Source organism: Gossypium arboreum, chromosome 2 (genome assembly GCF_025698485.1).
Source record: "Gossypium arboreum isolate Shixiya-1 chromosome 2, ASM2569848v2, whole genome shotgun sequence".
Classification (NCBI taxonomy): Eukaryota; Viridiplantae; Streptophyta; class Magnoliopsida; order Malvales; family Malvaceae; genus Gossypium; species Gossypium arboreum.
The window spans coordinates 23,863,239-23,885,520 of NC_069071.1; positions in this window are offsets into that span (position 1 = coordinate 23,863,239).

Below are 22,282 nucleotides of genomic sequence, written 5' to 3' on the forward strand. Positions count from 1 at the left end.
GACACCCACTGAGAAGGATTCTGTTTGTGTTATCGTGAATCGATTAACCAAGTCTACGCACTTCATTCCTGTTAGGACAGACTATTCTCTTCAAAAGTTGGCAAAGCTCTACATTTTTGAGATATTAAGACTGCATGGGGTACTAGTCTCAATCATTTCTGATAGGGATCTTTGCTTCATGTCTCGGTTCTGAAAAAAGTTACATGCAGCTAAGGGTTCGATATTAGACTTCAGTATTGCGTTCTATCCTTAGACCGATGGTCAGTCTGAGAGGGTGATTTATATACTGGAGGATATGTTGAGGAGTTGTGTTATTGATCTTCGAGACAGTTGGGAGGATTATCTGCCACTAGTGAAGTTCTCCTATAATAATAGCTTCCAGTCTAGCATTCAAATGGCACCTTACGAAGCTTTGTATGAACGTAAGTGTTGTACTCCCTTATGTTGGACTGAGTTGGGTAAACGACAGGTTTTGGGTCCTAAGTTGGTTTCAAGATAGAGGATAAGGTCTGACTGATCAAAGATCATCTGAAGGTGGCTTCTGATAGACAGAAGTCCAATGCTGATCTGAAGAGACGTAAGATTGAGTATTCTGTGAGGGACTTCATGTTTCTTAAGGTCTCGCCATGGAAGAAGGCTTTAATGTTCAGTCCCAAAGGCAAGTTGAGCCCTAGGTTTATTGGGCCATATCAGATTATGAAGTGAGTGGGACCAGTTGCTTATCAGTTAGAGTTACCTCCAGAGCTAGACCGTATTTATGATGTATTCTACGTGTCGATGTTAAGACATTACCACTGTAATCCTACTCATATTGTTCCTGCTAAGGAGATTGAGGTTAGGCCAGATTTGACCTTTGAGGAGGAGCTAGTTCAAATTCTGGAACGTGATGTAAAGGTTCCTCGGAAGAAGTTTATCCCTTTAGTAAAGGTGTTGTGGCATAATTATAGCACTGAGGAGGCCATGTGGGAGCCTGAGGATGCGATGCGTCAACAGTATCCTCATATGTTCTAATCAGGTAAATTTTGAGGTCAAAATTTTTTTTAGGGGGTAGAGTTGTAACGCCCCAAAATTTTTATTTCGGTTTTTGCAAAAATGTGACATGACTATGTATCTAGTTCAGTGGTTAAGTTTTCTTGGTGTGTGTAAGAAGTCCCAAGTTCAAGCCCCATCTTTGGCAAATTTTGATATTTTTCTAAGTTAAGCCCTGCATTTGGAGAGTTGGCTTATATTTAATTATTTGTAGGAATATATCAGAATGGGCCTACTGGTCTGGTGGTTAGGTGGAGTGTGGGTCTGCTGGAGGTCTTGTGTTCAAATCCTTACCCAAGCAGGATTGGTAATATTTTTGCTCAGTTCCCTGTTAGAGTCTTGAGAGAGTGGGATCCTGAATAGTGGATGTAGTGCTTAAATGGGAGAGTGAATTAAGGAATTAGTGGGTTAATCTTTTTATTTCATTTTATTTCTTTTCTTTTTGAAAAACTCCTAAAAATTTGACGTTCTCTTTTTGTTGTCTGGCAAACAAATACTTTTGTTATCTCATGTCCAAAATTCTGTCGAATACGTTCAACAATTCTAGGGTTTCAATCCTTCCGTGTAATTGGGCATTTTGGTAAGTATAAAGCTCAATACTCGCGTAGATTGGAGTGACTGTTCTTTAGCGTGTACAAATAGTTCTACTCATTGGTTTCGTTGACTGATTTTAAGTTTTGACAGCAGTGAATCAGGGAGAACGAGGCTTTTCTCTTGCAAAATTATAGTTGATAACATTCAGCGAGTTGGGGTAAATGCTAATCGTGTCAATTGAGTTGTTGCCAATTTTGTAGTCATGAATTGTGTTTTAAGTCTAATTTCTGGTGCTGTTATGTTGATGTTAGGCTTTGAAAGGATTGGGATTGGTTTCACAACGAATCGATACCAGGTGTGTACCCGAAAACGCAGAAAATAGGATTCAATAAAAGTCAAACTTGCAAACTATCAACGCCACACAGGCGTGTGGTCACCCGTGTGGTAAGCCATGTGCCATAACAAGGGCATGTGATCGATAATGCTAGGCCGTGCGCGCAAGACATGGCTTTGTGATGGCCAGGTAAGCTTGTACGACATACGGACTAGACTGATTTGGGCCGTGTGGGACACATGGGCGTGTGGGTCCACACGGGTAGTCCACACGAGTGTTTAGGATTCTGGGCCAAGCCGTGTGATCCACACGGCCAAGGCCAAATTAGGCCGTATAGGCCACACGGGTGTGTGGGCCCACACAGGTAGGCTACATGGGCGTGTGAGCCCATTTAATTGAAATGTGTTGTAAGGTTACACAAGTCACCCAAGTCGACTGTGATCCTACTGTAAGGTCGGTAAGCACTACTTAGACCCTTAAATGCGTGAATTGTATGTATGATGTATGTACTGAACATGATGATTATATGAATGAATATTGAACTGTATGTATAACTGATATTCATGTATTAACATGACATATATTGTATGTTTCATTGCATTGGGTTGGGATGTTGGTATTTAGAGGAAGTGCACTGAAAGGCTCTTAAGCCTATTATCTGGCAGCTCAACTGCAATTTACTAATTATGTGCCGCATTCGGTACTACTTGGAGTGTAGGGATGGGTGGGTGTTTTAAACTCCACATGGAGTGTAGGGATAGGAAGAGATGGTGTGTAGAGGCTGGTTGGGTAGGACTCTGTTTACTGATTAATGCATATCTGATACTGAAACTGAAATAGGCTAAGGCCCGAATTGCTACTGAAACTGAAATGGGCTTAGGCCCAGATTGCATTTGACTGATGACTGTTGTTTGACTGTATGCATGTCTTCTGTGGGGATTACACACTGAGTTTACGTAAACTCACTCCTTTCTATTTTATCTGTACAAGTAATCCTCAGACTTAGACGGATCGGTGCGGCGGAGGACTCAACGGTGACCACATGTCGACTGAACGGTTTTAATTTCATTCATGGTTTTTATTATCTAGTTTGGGGTATTTTTGACGTAATTTGGGACTTTAGACTATTTACCTTTATTTTGGCTTCTTAACTGTTTTCATGGACTTTTAAACTGCAAAACTCAACGAAAACTCGGTTTAATGAAAACAACATTTTCTTAAATGCAAACGGTTTTCTCTAAATATCATAGTTTTAAAAACTTTCGCTGCAGAATATGTTTTTAAACGAATCAAATTAACGAGAAAATGATTTTGAAATAGACGAGAGATAATTAGAAGCTAATAAACGGAAACGATTTCAACTTAATAAATTCGATTTTAAATCTCATTCCATGTGACATCGTCAGATTGAGCCATAATGTTTAAGCCAGGTTTGTGGTGTCACAAAAGACTTTTATAGCTAGAGAGTTCTTTGGGAAACATATGAAAGGGCACAAGAATGAAAAATATGAATCATCTACTTCACTAGGTCAAGTGGGAGACTGTTGGATTTGGTGTCTTAAGTGGAGTATTTTTGTCAATATACACTTATAATTTTTTTAACAGATTGGTTAATAAAAAAAATTTATTGATTACAATTAATATATCTTGTATTATTATCTTCAAATGGTTTTTGCACGCAATGCAAAATGAAAACAAATGTTGCTAATTAGTTGTCTAATGTTTAACTAATACTGAGTGATATTACATGATCGGATCGTAATACGAAAAGATAACTTGTATTAGTAGACAAACCTAAATATGTCCTTAGTCTAATCGAAAATAAGCAAACCGATTAAAAGACTAATATGTCGTCTATCAAGTCTAATTAGGGAGATGTCTTGTCTTTGGCATCAGAGTGAATGACTCCTACAAGATAGAGACATAGATGTGACTGACTGGATTGACGGTACATTGGACAAGACCCAAGAAGTGTAATATCCTGATTTTGGGCCTAGTCGGAATAGTGGTTTCGTGACCACAAAATCCTAGATAGAAATAATTATTTTATGATTATTTTAAGGTCTATGATATGATTGCATGATTGTGTGAAAATTTCGTGAAGAAATTTTATGCATAAAGTGCCTAATTTGAAATTTGGGACTAAATTGAATAAATTGCAAAACTTGTGTTCTAGAAGTATTTTGCATAAAATTGAATTAGATTATTAATTAGAGGTCCTTAAAGAGTAATTTTACCAAATTCTAAGTCTATGGACAAAAATTGGACATGGATGGAATTTTTGGAAAGTTTAGTAGTAAGGGCATTTTGGTCATTTAGGGGTAAAATGAATTAAAATACAAAATTAAAAGCCAATTTTGCTCATCTTCAACCCCATGGCCGAATATAGCAAGGAGAAACCATGGCTAGGGTTTTCAAGCTTCCAAGCTCGATTGTAAGTCCGTTCTAGCCTCGTTTTTAATGATTTTACGTTTTTAGAGTCCCTAGCTCGATTTAGCTTATGCTAGCAATAATTTAACCTAGGGTTTATATTTGGAAAAATACCCATAGGTGAAATTTGTGTATTTTAGTGTTTTATGATAGAATATGAAGTTTTAAATTATGTTAGACAACTTGTGCTACTCGGTTTTAAGTGAAAACGAGCAAAAGGGCTTAATCGGTAAAAATACCTAATAGTCATAAGTACATGTTAGAGTGAGAATTTGATGTTTCCATAGAAGGGAAAATGATCAGCATGTCATAAAACATAAGAAAATAGGCTGAATTTTAATTTACGAGCTTTGGGGCAAAAGTGTAAATATGCAAAAGTTTAGGGGCAAAATTGTAATTTTTCCAAAATATGATTTTGGGTCAATTTGAATAATGTGAGTCCTAATTAGACTATATTTTAAATGATAGAGCAAGGAAAACTGAAATTCGGGCTAAAATGGGGAAAATACCAAGTGGTGGACGAAATGGTAAAATAGCCATTTTAGCATACGAGGTAAGTTCATATGTAAATGTTGGTAACATAGTTATTATTTTAAATGTTTTAATGTTTTTAAATGATATGATAATTATTATGAAATATTATACTTGTGATAATTGTTTGATAATTTGTCAAATTATGTGATATACTTGGAAAATATGAAATACTACCGAGTATCGGTATCGGCATTCCGTAGAAGATGGTTGAGACACATGATTGGGAAAAAGGTCCGTTGAACCTTAGGAATGGATTAGGATACAAGTGACATGTCACTGGGATATTTGGGCATCCGAACTCGTTGAGTTGAGTCCGAGTTCACTTATGGATGCGGCGTCCAAACTCGTTGAGTTGAGTCCGAGTTCGTGAGATGTAACTAGGCATCCGAACTCGTTGAGTTGAGTCCGAGTTCACTTATGGATGCGAACGCCCGAGCTCGTTGAGTTGAGTCCGAGTTCACTTATGGGCGGGTTACATGGTAGCTTGGCTACATATGTGGCACTTATGTGCAAGTTATCCATGTATCCGAATTATATTTCGATGTGTTCAACGGGTAAAGTTCTACTCAAATGGAGGAATACTCAAGATGAAAGGGACGTATTGGTAAGTGTTGTGAAATGGATAATTTGAACAGGTATGTACTTAACCCTCGGGTTGAAAACTCGATATAACAACAATATGGTAAGATGATAAATGAAAAGGTGATATGAATGTCTTGGTGATGATTATGCAAATGATGTTTTATGTTTGCTTATATGGTTATGTTATTTGCTATTTGCATGTGAGCTTACTAAGCATTTATGCTTACTCCCTCCTTTTCATTCCTTGTAGTGTTGACAAGCCAGCTCGGAAATCGGAAACGGTCGGAGGCACGCTCACACTATCCGTATACCATCTTGGCATAATGGCTTGTATATTTTGAGTATGGCATGTATAGCATTATAATCATTTTGTATATATGGTCTTATGATATGGTTATTGAGTGGTATGGAAATAGAAATGCTTGGTAATGATTAGCCATTGGAATGGCTAATCATGATCATATTTGGTATTATGTATGTCAAATTGCTAGCTAATCCATGGAAACCATGAAATAGGTAAAATTTACCATAAAATAGATTCAGACAACAGCAGTGACGTGAGTTTGAAAAATCACTAAAAATAGTAGAAATGGAATTAAATAATGAATAAGTTATGGAATCGAAGCTTGATGAGTCTATTTTCATATGGAATAAGCGAAACAGGTATATGAGCTATATTTTATGAGATGTTTAAATTTTTGTGAAATAGGGCCAGAGCGATTTCTGGATCCCCTGTTCTGACTTTGGAAATTCACCATAAATTTTACAAAGATAATTAGAAGTCACGCTTTATATGTACAGATTCCTTATTGAGTCTAGTTTTATTAGAGACAAACGGCATAGTCATTGAAGCTCTGTACATGGAGATATCTGATTCGTAATACACAGAGGTCAGAGTAGTTGAACCCTGAAACAGGGGAGACTTTAACTAATAAACTGTACTAATTGGCCCAACCAAAAATTCTATAAAAAAATTAGTAGATATATATATGAGTCTAGTTTCAGGAAAAATTTACGGAATTGGATTTCGAGTTTCGTAACTCGAGATATGATTTTTAAAGCGACTGTGATGCAGTTAGCCAGCTTGTCTGGAAATTTTAAAATGAATTGTATGAGCTGTTTAATTAATGAATTAAGTCCGTTAACACCTCGTGTTCGACTCCGGAAACGGTCCCGGGTACGGGGTGTTACAAGAAGAATAGATCCTGAATCTGTTTATGGATTTATTCACTTATGACGGTCATAATACGGCATACCTAAATCTTGAATGGATGGCAGACTATGTATGCGTGAGTTGTACCCTTTGCTGTAAGTAAAAGTCTGAGTTCAAATAGATAAGGAACTAAAAGCTGGTGTATTGGATGTACAAATTTCTAGTATGTAGTGTCATTCACAACAGTGGAATTCATATCCCAAAATATGGTAAATGATATCCTCTCATTGGCATTACATGATGAAAAGTAAACGTGACCACGGGTCGTTCACCTTTGTGATGGATGACTTAATCACTATTTGATAGTGATTAACTTTTCATGAAGGAAGGTGTAATGGTTACCATGAGATAAAATAGGATTATATTGAAGGAACAGATATCCTATGAGGATAACATATTTATGACAAAGTCATTGGACGAACACTGAGTAAATGCTTTTGTAATGGTATGTTGGTAAGGAGAGTTCAGTTACAATACTATAGTGGAATGACTTCCTGACTAAATGAGTTTATAATTAATAAGCGAAAAGCCGAAACTTAATTATAAATCATTTGAGCCTCAACTACATATGTCCAATCAGTCCCTCTGCTAGCTCGTTAAAATCATAAATGAATTGCGTGTTTGAATAAAAATGAACAAAATGAATAGAAAAAGGGAAACATTCAAGAATGATTATAGTTTTCTTCGAAATGGAGAAATGCAATAATTTGGAAATGAATGTAGGTTACTAAAATTGGAAATGAAAATGGAAACTTGTAATCCTATATAGGATTACTTAAAGAATGATGGATGAATAAGTTTATGTTTTTGGATTAATTTGAAGCCAAAAATGAAAATAAATCTTTCAGTCATAGTGAACATGTTGAGTTGTGACATATTGAACAAATTTTCTCGAAATTTTACTGGGGGAAAAAAGGTTAAAATTTTACTAAGGTAAAATTAGGATAAGAAAATTATTTAATATATGGATATTTAAATGTATTTTGAGAAATAGAAAAACTGAATCAGGTTTGATCATATTATAGAGTACTAGGTCAAAAGGGCCCAAGAAGTACTCGTAATTAGATTCGATGTGAAAAAGGCCTAAAACCCCTTATGTAAGGAGGTGGAACAGCAAGACCTTAGTATCACTAACTAGGGTTGTCGCCCCCTATAGTAGAAATAAACTTCTACAACTCTACAAGGTTTTATCTTCTCTTCTTATAAATAGATGACATCGGTAGAGCTATTTACATAACTTTAAGAGATTGTTATTTTGCAGAAAAATAGAGAGAATTTATTCTCAACTTATAAACATATTGTTTAGAATAACAATTTTACCGTTTTCTATTAAAGAAGAGAGAATTTTTGTTTTCACCCCAAAATGAAAACTTTTTCTAATTTTGTGTTATGATTCAATGGATTCGAGCCCACACTTGAAGTAGTTGTGGTTCGAGAATAGCAAAGAAGATTGTTTGGTTGAAAGCCAAAAAAATCAAAGATACACTTATCGAAAAACACAAGTACGAATTCGATTATGGTTTATTGCCATAAATATCACAAACTGGGTTAGTTTTCAAAATTTTAATTTGTTGTTGTGCAAGAAAACTGTTTTTAAACTGAATTTTTTCCTACACGGGATACCTAAATTAGGTCCTTCAAAAGATATTTACGTTAGCTTATAACAGATTCCAAATTTAAACAAGATTATCAAGAGTTTCGGTAAAATTTGCAATGGATCGTAATCGAATTGAAATATTAGTGAGATCTGACGCTTTTTAGAATTTACGAGTTCTTACAAATCGAAACCAGAGTAGTTACCTAACTTTTGATGAAAATACGGGATGCGATTGTCGGAAATTATGAAACCAGTGAACAAAACGAGTTAATGGAAATAGATTTTGAGTTGGGATAGCAAAAAGATGTAAAATTTAATAAAAAAAAAAGAGAAAAAAAAAGAATATAAAGAGAAGAGAGGAAAATTCCTATTTAGGGTTGGAAAGAAATTAAAATCCATATCTAATTAAGAGAGATTGGAGTAAATACTTAGAGTTTGGAAATCCTAGGAGCCTACATAGTAAATTCCCTTTTTTGTCGAAATTAAAAAAATATATATAAAGAAAGGGTGGTGTGACTTAAACTAAGGAATCAGGAGAAAAAGATATAATGTTTAACCATTCAGCTACAACCCACACTTGATTATTTTCTACTCAATTTAATATATATTCAAGTATGATTTATATAGGCTGCTGAAAAATAAAGAAAAGAAATGAAAAAAATTGTGGCTTGAAAAACCCTAAAAAAGTGCACTAAACATTTAATCATTAAGCCTAATTATTTATTTGGCTAATTTTTACAATTAATTCCCTCGGGTTATTACCACGTCACTTGATGTTACTTGATGCAAATTAGGGTATGTACATTTTATATTATATTTAAAATATATATGATTTGCTTAAATTCTTATTCTATTTTTAACAATAAATTTATTTTATTTTTCAAAAAACATTAAGAAGTTCTCCAAGAGAATTTTAAATTAACTTTTACATTTTTATAACTTTGGTGTATTCTATTATGAATTTTAAATATAATTTATTTTATTTTATTTTTACTCACGAATAAAAAACTACTTATATAATATTTTAAAGAATATAAAAGTTCATAAAATTCAACCAATTGAAAGTTTACGGTTATATTTTTTAGATTTAATTGTAAATTTGGCCATTAACGTTTGCATGTTTTGTCAAAATGACCCTATTTGTATTTTTGAGCATTTTTAGCTATCAACTTTTATTCTTTTTCCAAACTGCTTTTCCAATAGATTTAATAAAAGTACTTTTAAAAAGTTAAGGATTATATGAAATTTCATATATGAAATATTTTAATGGAATGTAATTTCTTACTTAAATAACTCTATAAGATAATTACATGTGGAAAAATTGAAATCTTGAATTTATTCATTAAATTTATTAGAAAAGCAGTTTGAAAAAAATATTATGGCTAAAAAATTCAAAATACAATTAAGAACATTTTGACAAAATATGAAAATATTAGTAGCCAAATTTATTATAAAGCTTTTTTTTTTACTAATATTCTTTTTGAACATGGTAGCTTTTATTGAAAAAACAATGAATGACTCTTTGTTTGCCTAATTTCGAACATTGTAAGGGCTAAAGAAGTAAACTATTCGTTATTGTATAATTTATTATTTAAAACTAAATTGCTTTTAGTGGCAAAATTTCATTTATAGATTATTAAAAGAGCAGGCCAATATGTTTCCAAGACATTCGGATTTGAATGTTAGAATCAAGTCAAAACAAATGACTGAATCCCACCAATTTTGATTGCTTCACATTCATCCCTTTTTAAATTTAAAACATTTATATTCTTATAATATTTTAATGTTTTTTGTTAATTTTAAAAATAAAATATATTCTATTTTGATAATTAGAACTGTTTGGATTTTTTGAAAATAAATCGTTTGGTTTTATTAATAAGGGTCCGAAAACAAGTATTAATTAAATACATCTGAAACAATTAATAAAAGAACGATAATCAAGAAAGAAAATAATTCTCAAAAGGAACTAAAAGGAAAACTAAAATTCTTCCAAAAAACCCCTTCAAGTTACCAGAGAGACCAAATGGTTAAACCCATTTTAAGAATTAAAATCTATCAATGGGGCCAGTCAGGAGGGGAGATTGAGGTTATCCTTTAATAAATAAATTAAATCCTCAATCCAAAAGAATAGAACCTAGATATGCAAAAGCTCATAGCGGCTCTATGAAACGGCGGTCCGGTGCTACAAGATCGATGACCCCTAAAAGCGCGTCTACAACCCAGAATCAATCCTATGTGTTTTTCAAACCTTATGCCGCCATTGCATATGCAACAGTGTTTCCTCTTCTGGCAATGAAGTTAAAACGACATGTTAAAAAGCTTCAAGATAATACTTTCACATCCTAGGTAATCGGCCGAATTTTAGAATAGCCCTCCTCTTTTGACTGTAATTTCAATATAACAATTCTTGAATCGTTTTCCAAGACAACACGCAAAAAGCCCATTTATTAAGCAAATTAATAAAAACTCATGTTATAAAATTGAAAAGTTTTTAAATTGATTAAAAGATTTAATATTTTTAATTTATAAGTAAAATTAATTATATTAAACTATTATCTAAATCAAAATCAAATAAATTTTTAATGTATTCAATTAAAGTACAATAACAATTAGAGTTATAAATAATTCAGAACCTAATTTCTATTGCAAAAGTCAATTATTAGAAAGCTAAATAAGATTGATAATCAAAAATTAAATTGAATAGAATTTATGCATAATAAAACTTAAATAAATTAAAAATTGAATTGAGAATACATATCTTTTTTTTAATTTTGAAATTGAGTAAATTGATCAATTTATGAAAAAATTAAAGTAATTTAATCATTGTCAAATTTGAAGGCAAGCAACTAAAGACAATTAATCATGGTATTAATGTCCATCATCAGTTGTACATAATTTTGATTGGTATAACAAATTTAGCTCTTAATGTTTACATGTTTTGTCAATTTGATTTTGATTCTAAAAAAACTCAACAAATTTAGCCTCAACATTTACACAAATGTTGCAAGCTAAATTTCCTAAATTGACAAAATGTCTAAACTTCAAGAGCTAAATTTGTTACTCTACCAATCAAAATTATGTACAATTGACAAAAAAATATTAACATCGAAACTAATTATCCTTAATTGCTCACTTTCGAAAGTGCTAGAGATTAAATTATCTATTTTTTTTAAAGAGCACGATTTACTTAATATCAAAATTGAGAGGGAGTGAAATTTTTTTATTTTTTATTTTGTACATATAAAATTTGAATTGATAACCCAAAGTGAAATATCATAATTGAGTTAATTGAAGTAAATATGCTAAAAAAAACAATTGAGAAATTATGTTGATTTTCAAAAAGTTTACCGATTTACGTTGATTTTAGATAGAGAAAGGAATATGCGTTCTACAGGGTGTATTTTCCTTAGTATTCCAAACTTTCACAGTGTTATAAATATATTTTGAACGCCGATGATTAGGTTTTTTGTATTTTTCCCAAATTGTATAATTTGTTTTACATCTCAAATGCACACTTATTTATAACATATGAAACAAATCTATTAAATTGGTTTGCTTTGTACCATATCATATTGTGAATTTAAAATTTACAATTATTTTTGTTACTTTTTCCTTTAAGTTTTTCTCCATCCATTTGTTAAGTACAATATTTTGACAAAGCAAAAAATTGCTCAGAAGGTTTGGGAAAATATTAAAACTTTGGCTTGCGTATTGTAATATATCTTACTTCAAGAATTAATAATAACTTACACTTTATAGAAAAAAATAATTAATAAATGAATAAGTTAGTATTTTCACTGCATGAGTTAATGTTTTAATTAGCTCTTCTCCTAGATTCTCTCAAGTTGTGTGAACATGTTGGCTTTGTATGCCTTAGGTTCCTACAGTATGTGCATAACCTTGGTGTGTATCCCCGCACTTGAATATCCATAATTCCTTGTATCCAAGTTGAGTTTGGTCAACCTTTCAGCTCGCATCTGATACCAACTTGAAAGAAGCGTGTGAGGTAGGCAACCACATGCTTTCAACCTGGATATGTAGGGATTCAGGTTTCCAAACATTATACGTGTAACACCCCCTAACCCTAAATCGTTACCGAAACAGGGTTACGAAGCATTACCAAACCTTTCAGACATATTACGAACATTATACAAATAAATAACATACATATTGTAAAACATTCATAATATCCCTTTTAAGGACCTCGAGGCCCAAAATACGTGTTAAAAGTGATTCGGGACCAATTCAAGTACTCAAGAATTTTTTTTGTGAAATTCCGAAGTTTTTCTCAAATACAGGGCTCACACGCCCCTGTGGACCAGGCCATGTGGGCTCAATATAACCCCTTTTTAAACATCTAGCCAACGTTGCAAACTTAAAACGTACCCAATTCAAACCAATATCACAACCAATGCAATTTTATATACAATTACACTTGATTCATATCAAAACATCAATCTATTAATTTACTCAAGGTATAATCATAAGAATTTTAAAAATAATATTCAAACTAAATTAGTTAATTTCATTAATTTCCATTTTTTTAACTTTATGTCAAAAGTACCATTTCATAGTCTTATCATTTCACATAACCATTCAAACACATCATTTATTACCAATTCTAAAATGACTCATACATAACCTAGGCACATGCCACTTTTACTAAAAGATATATACATCACCAAAGTTTTCTGAGATCGGGATTGGCTTTGGATGCTGGACTAGAACATTTGACTTCAACTAATCTGCGCACGGAAAACAACCGTACGCTGAGTATGGATATACTCAGTGGTATTACTATAATTCAAATTACTTGATATAACATACAAATCATGCTTATTAAAATTTACAAATGAACAAAATATACTTATTCATTACATAACAACCATAGCCATTCTAAATAGCTTTTCTTTACAGATTTCATTCATCAATACACTATTATTTATTCGTGAACAATGATTCATACTATGCATTTTCATAATCTCATTTAATTGATTCATCAATCATTCCCTAAACCTTTGGTTCATTCATTCATTCTCATTTCTCAATTTCAATTTCTTATTTCATTTCTCAATCAAGATCATTTACTTTCATTCAATTTTACCATTTCATTCGTTACTCCTATTAACAAAACTCGGACTTTAGCGGATACACGGATCCAACCAAACACTCCAGTATGGCACCCAGTGCCTTATCAGTTAGTTCGAAGCAAATAATTGACACCCAGTGTCTCATTGGCCAAGCCAAAGTAAGTTGGTACCTAGTACCTCATCGAATCTATCTGAAGTTGTAACACCCCAAACCCGGCCCAGACGTTATGGCCGGATCCGACATGCCACATCGAAGCGTTCAAAACATTTTATATTGTTGGTCCAGAAAAACCTACTTAGTGTTTTAAAAGATAATTTCATTATAGGTTAAAGTGAATGGAAGTTGTGCACCAGGTAGGAAACCGGAAAAGAGGAGGTGAGTCTATCGAACTACTTAAGTACCAAGCTCCCTTCGGATCCAATCCTAGACATGCACACTGCCATTGCCACACCTTAACGTCATGTATATTTCTAGGAAACCAATTTCATTAAGTCATTTTTAGGAAAAGTGATTAATTTTAGAAAATACTTTCATTGCGGAAGCTTTGCTTGTTGTCGTGTTATTTTGAAATCAATTGTTTTTTTTTGAAAACGCGCCATAAAGCTATCCAATTTCAACAGTTAAAATAAGTAATACCTATCTTAGTAATACATATTAAAACCATCAAAAATAATTAAGCGGCCTTATTACATTTAAAAACCCAAACCTCAACGTAAATAATAGGATGTCCAGTTCACCAAAAGAAAACCAAACTTTCAGAACGGGTGGCCACTCCGAATTCCCTCACAGCTCCAAGCCCACTATAGTTGGGGATTTCCTGCGTGGATGAAAATAAAAGGGGTGAGTTTGGGGAAACTCAGTGTGTAAGGAAAACCCATTCAAAGCCCAAGTCAGCTCAAGCCTATTGGGCCTAAGCCCATTCAGGTAACAGTGGTACTGGACCAGAGCCCTTTTGATTACAATAAACCGGGCCTTAACCCTTATTCAGATAATAAGACGGCCCATAGGCCCATTTCAAAATACATGCAACATCAATAACATATGCAAGCCCATTTGGGGAGACTACTCAACCCACCAACCACTACACTCCACCCGTACCAGCCCTACACTCCATGTGGGGAATAGCTCAACCCACCCAAATTTAACACTCCACGATTTGCGACCTTGCTGCTCGATTATCATAAATTGAGGCAAAGCCTCCAGTACGTGGACAAGCCACTTTCAGTACTTCCTCCGTCAATATCCCAATCCCATGCATCAGATAATAACAACATGGCATGCAGTAAATAACAACAGTCAAACATGCATTTAGGTCAATTTAACCCTAGGGGTATTTCGGTAATTTATCTACTAGGGTAAAACTGTAAATTTTCCACTTTTAAAGGTATTTCAGTAATTTATCTATTTTAGGGTTTTTCATGCATATTCCTACTGTTCACGTACTAACAGAATCACGTACCGAGGGTTCTTACCGAATTGGGCCCGTTGGCCCATCATTCCAATTTTGGCCCATTAAGCCCAAAAATATCGAGGGCACAGAAATCATGCACTTTGCAGTCCAAATTTTGCAACTTACCAAAAACATCAATCGATTTACCTCACGAGCATTCGCACACTCGCAAATCTACAAAATACTGGTTTTCGGCATTTCGGATTTTCGACTTTTGCCGATCTAGACTAAGAAAGAGGGTGTTAGTTACACACCTGTTTGCGACGATATGCTGACGAGATTCACACACGAGCTGCCTACAATTTGATTACTAACACGTTAATCTAACTATTCAAATACGAACTACGTATTAACCCCTTACAATATTCGGCCAACCACACCTACAGATCAGAGTAAGCTTATAAGAAATCAATAAGCAACTCGTTAACAAATTTCTGTCAATGTTTACCACATAATCATAATTTCACTGCAAGCTATCTTCCTGAGCAACAGTTACTAAATTATTTATAACTGGAGCTACGAAACTCCAAATCAAGTACCGTTAATTTTCCCTGAAAATAGACTCATATATCTTCTATCCATAAAATTTTCAGAATTTTTGGTATGGCCAATCAATACCAGATTTTTCTTAAAGTTTCCCATGTTTCACTGTTTGACTAATCTGACCACTCTTCATTACGAATCAAATTTTTCATTGTACAGAATTCAAAATATGTTCTCGTTTATTCCATTTGAAACTAGACTCATTAAGCTTTAATTACATAATTTATGCAGCTTCTAACGCATCTCCCACAATTTATGGTGATTTTCCAAATTCACGTTACTGCTGCTGTCCCAAGCAGATTTATTACCAAATCACTCTTTCACACCTAACTTGCATGCTTGTTATTTAAACATGTATATCACCAATCAATCATCAAATATCTATGATTTTACTTAAGTATAATCTCTATTTCATCATTTTAAAGCACAACATGTTAGCCGATTTTTTTCCCCTTAGCATCTAAGGCACATGCATGCTCATTTGTTTGGCTCAACTTCACCTATCTTCCATTTTTCATCAAAAGAACATGAAACAACAACCATTTCCTTCATTTTAATTCATGACTAAATGCTCACAACACAACTAAAAACCAAAAATATGCTTTAAGAGTTAAGGTAGAATCAAGAAGAACTCATAAACATCAAGATAGAAGCAAACTACCATGAACTTACCTTCAATTTTCTTCCCCAAGTGACTGAACATTCAAGAGCTTTCTTCTCTCCTTTCTCTTCTCTAACTTTCGCCTATGATGAACAAAGATGGACAAAACTTTGTTCTTTTCACCCATTTTTCTTTTAATAAAATTTCATATTTCATCCATTTAATTCTTTAATACAAAAGACATGAAATGCCCATCATGGAACATTTACCTAAACCATTATCATGGAACATTTACCTAACCCATTATCATGGAATATTTACCTAATCCATTATCATGGAACATTTACCTAACCCATTATCAATTTGTACCATGAATTATGGATATCAAGTGCTCATATTGTCTACAACAACATGATGGCTGGCCACTTCATGTAAAATGGGAGGTTTGTCATGCAAATCCTCCTATTTTGCACTCCTATTTATTTGGCCACTTCAATTTAGCCTATAGCATTTTTAAACATTTTCACATAGGTCCTATTTCATAATTTCACCCCCTTTTTCTTATGGAAAAAAAATTAACTAAAATTTCCGGGTTCTATCTTAAGCTTGGGCCTTCTAGAGGCCCACTAACATAATTAAACCTATGCCAACATTCACAGAATTCCCGAAAATTAGGGCGTTACAGAAGTAATATACTGACACCTAGTGTCTCATCGACTCGAGGTCGAAGTATCCCTGAACACTTCCAATCCTATGGCATGCCAACTATATCCGACTCTACCCGACTAGTTAATAGGGTATTTAAATCACATATAGCCTCAATTCAATCACAATTTCTTACATTTTCAATTCAATCGTTTTTCCACTTTTAAATCAATATTCAATCTATATATTCACACATTTTCACAATTCAATACATTTTTATTCAATCCAATATCAATACTCACCTTAATTTCTCTTACCATGCATATTAATCAGTATTCACAATTAATAATAAATAAATTCAAATTATAATACAAAGCAGAATTTCTCCTGAGTTACTCTCCCGCAATCTTTTCCTTTCCCTTCTGAGCCAATGTCTCTGGTTTGATGTTAGCTATGAAACTTAAAATAATTTACAATTATTAATACAACAGCTATTCACATCAAATACTTGAATTTCCTATTTAACTTCTACCTTAATTCCAATTTAATCCTTAACCAAGATCATCTATTTTTCCATCCCAATTCATACCTTATTTATATTCAATTTTCAACCAAACTTAAACTTAACTCTCTAATTTTCATAATAAATACCTAATTTTGAATTTCTTGCAATTTAGTCCCTATTACACAAAATTTATAGCCTATTCTACAATTTAATCCTTCTCTCAATTCTAATTAGAAATTCTATTAATTCAATCTCTAATTCACACTTTTACTCAACAAAACAAAATTAGTATCTAAAAATCTAATAACTTCCAAAATTTCAACATATACTTAGTAGTATTTTGTTTTAGGATCATAAAAACTCAAAATTACGAAAATGAATTTAAATTGATTTCCCAATTAAACTTCAAACTTTAAAATCCCTAATTTTCTTTTCTTTTTCTTTCTTTCCCTTTCTTTCCTTCTTTTCTTCTCTGTTTTCGTCCCCCAATTCTATCTTTATTTCTTTTTATTCATTTGTTTCATTTATTTTACTTTAATTCCTTTGTTTATCAATTTAATAATAATATATTATAATAATATAAATATTTTTAGTTATATATTAAGTAAATATATAATTATATTACAAGTGTACATATATTTATTATTACTATTACACATGTATGGTTTCATTACCATACATTTGTCTCTATTTATTTTATTTAATAATATAATATAATATAATATAATATAATAATAATCTAATAATATATTTTAACAAATAAAAATCTTAGATTTTTATGCTTATGCCGCCTCAAATTTGGCAATTGGCATAATTGCCTATTTAGTCCTTTTTATTTTTTTAATCTTTAATTAAACTTTCACACCTATTTCAATTTAGTCCTTTTTTCTAATTATTCTTAATTCTAACTAATTCACCTAACCAAAACCTAATTAAACACACAACTAACTTCGTAAATATTTTTAATAAATATTTACGAATCTTTTTACTAAAACGAAGGCCCAATAACACATTTTTTTATGCTCGTGAAATTTGCGTCATTGTAATACGCGTGTTCAAGTTTGTAAACTTCATCAATGTAGGTCATACAATTTATACGTTTCGAGGCACATGTCGCAATTGCATGTGTGCATGGATAACAAAGTGCTTGTAACCTCCTATAGTCGTAGGTCATTTGTTTGATGCCTACATGATACGCCCCACTAATAAATTCACAATCGGATATATGGGGCTACTTAACCCTATATACTAGATTTGGTCCCAAGTGACACATTGAAGTCATTGAGTTCGCGATTTCTATATTTTCCCCAATATATTTCTACACCAACTCGTACCAAACATGACCATCCTTTATTTATCCCATGTATGTCTCAACCTATTTTGGAAACCAAGCTGCTCACCGGAAATATGTTTCCTTGACCACTAAGGTTACTGGCAAATGACACGTCTCTTTCAGTATAGAATTAATGCATTCCGCTAGGTTCGAGGTCATGTGCTCGTATCTTAGTCCTTTGTCATACGACTGCGTCCATTGCTCCTTCAGTATCTATTGAGGTACTCCACACGCAGATAGTTTATAGCCCGTAGTCTCTCTAACATTTCATGGAATCGATGTTGGATGAGCTCGTATCCTGTCAATGACAATCAACAATACATTCGAGAAAAGTAACCTAAAATGTATATGTTAAATTATTTTACAAGAAACCAATTTTATTTACAACATACCCATGTTAATGACATGTTGTCGCTCTGCATACTTATGGTATCAACCCATGTAATTAGACATTATATGATGCAAACAATACCTATGGTCTGCATGATCCCATAGGCTTGAATGCCAATCTAATGCAGCTTGTATTTTAGTGCCCCTGTTGGAAATGATACATACATCATGCTATGGCATAGCATGCCTTCTCAGGTTAGTTAAGAAAAAATCTAGTCATCACTAGATTCTTCTAGAGTTATTGAAAAATCTATTGGCAGGATTCTTCAGTTACCATCTTGTGCAACAACTACTAACAACTTATGCTCTTATCTCCCGTATAGGAATGTGTCATCAATTTGGATAAGTGGCTTACAATTCCAAAGTGCAGTTACACATTACTTGAAAGTCTAGAAAAAATGGTGGAAAGCTCTTTTTCTAGGGACCAAGTGATCACCAATATACGCAAGCTTCGTTTGTAGCTTGGTTATGGAACCTGGCATGTACCGCTCCATTACCTGACACATTGCCACAATTATTGTAGGATTTCTCCTACCCGTTGTGCATCTTCTCCAACACTTTCTACTTTGCGGACTATGCCTTGTAGTAGGACACGATGTAATCAAACTTGCTACAGATGTGTGGGATCAAAACTGGAACCAAAATCCTAGGACCCACTTTGACCATAGGTACTATAAAGTCAGATATCATATTTGAATCCAATTTCAGATGATCGGTCAACATGCCTAAAAATAATAAATTGGGTCACCATACATAATAGAATGTGGGAAAAAAGTTCAGAATTCAAGTCAATGTTGTTAATCATGATACATATTAGCTACAACACATGTATGTAGCGTGGTAAACTTCTTGATTGTCCAAAACTATGACTTCTTCTTCACATATGCCATGATTTTCCATGGACATCCTATTTCATGCATTGTGCACTTTGCCTCATATTTCTCAGTCCAGGAGTATATAAGGTGAAGTTGATGCCAAGCTGTATGTTATGCCGCTTGACAGTAGTTACAAAAGCATCTTTGGAGTCAAACTCCATCCCAACCTCTAAATGGCCAAAATTTGTCAATGAAGATGCATGCCCTAATCTTCTATAAGGGAGGTTTGGGAATTCTAAACCTCATTCAGCAATAAGACTAAGAGTTTGCATGTGGGGTGGGGGTTGGTACGCCGTGAAACCCAGGTCATCCCATTGAGCAATGTCCAAAGCTTTGTCGTCAGATCCACCGTCTTATAGTTTAGTAGCAATGAGATCCAGTTATGAAATTATTGCAATTTTTACACATCAAGGTTTGCCTCCTCTATTGGGTCATTATATGTTTCTTCATCATTTTCATTCTCTTCTTATTCGTTATCAAAGTCGGTTGTAAGTCTAGGGTCAAATATGCCCTCGCCGATCGAGGTTATCGGGAGTAGATCATCCGTTTTTGTAAATTAGATGTCAACCCCAAAATCACTTATGTTTAAGCTACCCTAGTAACTTGATGGCGTGCTCATGTGAATATTACCAGTGTTGAACATCAGCGTGCCAAAGTTAAAATCAAAGGCACTGACAGAATGTTTACAGGTGTGTTGTAGGCCCGGTAACCAAATACCCCCTACTGTCCCCCACCTTAGTAATCAGGGGGCAAAACTGATGAATGTCTCGCCATTGATGATGATTCCGGTGAGTCTTGGTATGAGTTTTGTAGTAATGATGTAAATCCATAGCACAACTCTGCGGTGGGACTTTCAGCTTCCTGATCTGGCATGAAATTTGGTAGACACAGTGTAATTGATCTCGGGCCACCTTCATCCTTTTCGACGAAGTTGGCATACAATTCTAGTATAGCATTCCTACTAGAGTAATGAGATTCGATCACCTACTCCAAATCGTTGTCACTAGTGATATAAAAAAATGACATATTTAGCTGGTTCCAATGACAAAAGATATCTACATTTAAGGCTCAAAATTCTTTTCTAGATTTTCACTTTGTGACTAATCCTTGTCCAAAGCTCTTTTAACATTATGGTCCGGTTGATTACCAGATCTTTAGATTGTATTGATAAAAAAATGGGTCCAATTTTGGTCTCACAAATTTGATTGTTGTAATGGATAAGAGCTCTAACTCGTTTACTTATCTTCAACCAAATAGCTTGTTCCACATGTTTAAAATCGAGAGAATAGTAAAAAAATATAGTACTCATCACCCAAAATCCTAAACATACACGTAACTTAATGAATTACCTTTGCTTCGACAACAACGTAGGAATGAAATTCAAGTTTTCACAACAACGCCAATTACTCCTAATGTCAAGTATCTTTCAGATCAACAATTTGTTTTGAAGGTCAATATAGAAAATCAAAGGCCTGTATTGAGTTTTTTTTCTATAGAGCTCTTTTGTGGGGGAGAAAATGCTCCCTCGTAGCGGTGTTTTTTAGGAATCATGAAATTTTTATCCCAAGAATCCCAAGTTGTAAGGGCTTAAAGATAAAAGTAATTAAGTTAGGTTGGGGGTTGAAATGGCCAGAGAGAAAACACTCCCTAAAGGACTCTTTTTCATCTGACATTACAATGAAAATGCTTTTTATAGGACACATTTTCTATTGACATGTGGCTGAAGAACATGTTCTAAAAGAAGTGTTTTCACCACCATGTTAAATAAAAACGCGTCCTCCTAGGAGCATTTCCTTTTTGGCCATTTCAACCTCCAAGCTAACTTGATTGCTTCTGCCTCTTAACCCTTGCAACTCGAGATAAAAAAATTCCCTTTTTTACCCCACTCTATCCCCTATATAAATGCACATTCCCATCTCCTCAATTCAATATCTTAAATTTTTTTTTCTTGCATGTTGAAATTTTCAGGTTTAAATATTTATTTCTCTCTCGCTTTAAGGGAGACATAGTCATAGTTTTAAGTTTTTTTTGAGTTCACGGTGATGTAACGGAGCTCGATAATTTACAAATTTCACTTGTCATGTGAGTATAACTCCATCACCTGAGAAACCGGAATCCCTTTACAACTCGAGGTCCAAGTTGGCGGTGACTATACTGCCTTGGGTTAAAGTGTAACTAAGGCTCCAAGGTTACAAAGGTTATGATGTCAAAGGATGGAGTACAACTGGGGCCTTAGCTGATGTTGGTTATGCATGCACAACAACCAATTTCTCCTTGTTAGAGGAGTATGTTTTATGAAACCCACATGAAAATGCGAGGAAGAAAAACATAGGGGTTTTCCAGTATAATAAAGTAATTTGTGTTGTCCATGTCCACCAAAAGCAGTGACCATGTTAGTAAAACTATTACACCCCAATTATGTCACAGATTATAATAACGGGGGCATAGCTTTTGGTGGACATGGATAAAACAATATACTTGGTTATGCAAAAAGGCCACTGCGTTTTTCTTCTTTGTACATTTGTTTGGGTTTTACAAAGCATCCTCCTCTAACGAGGAAAAATTTGTTGTCGTGCCCGCATAACCACTATCAACT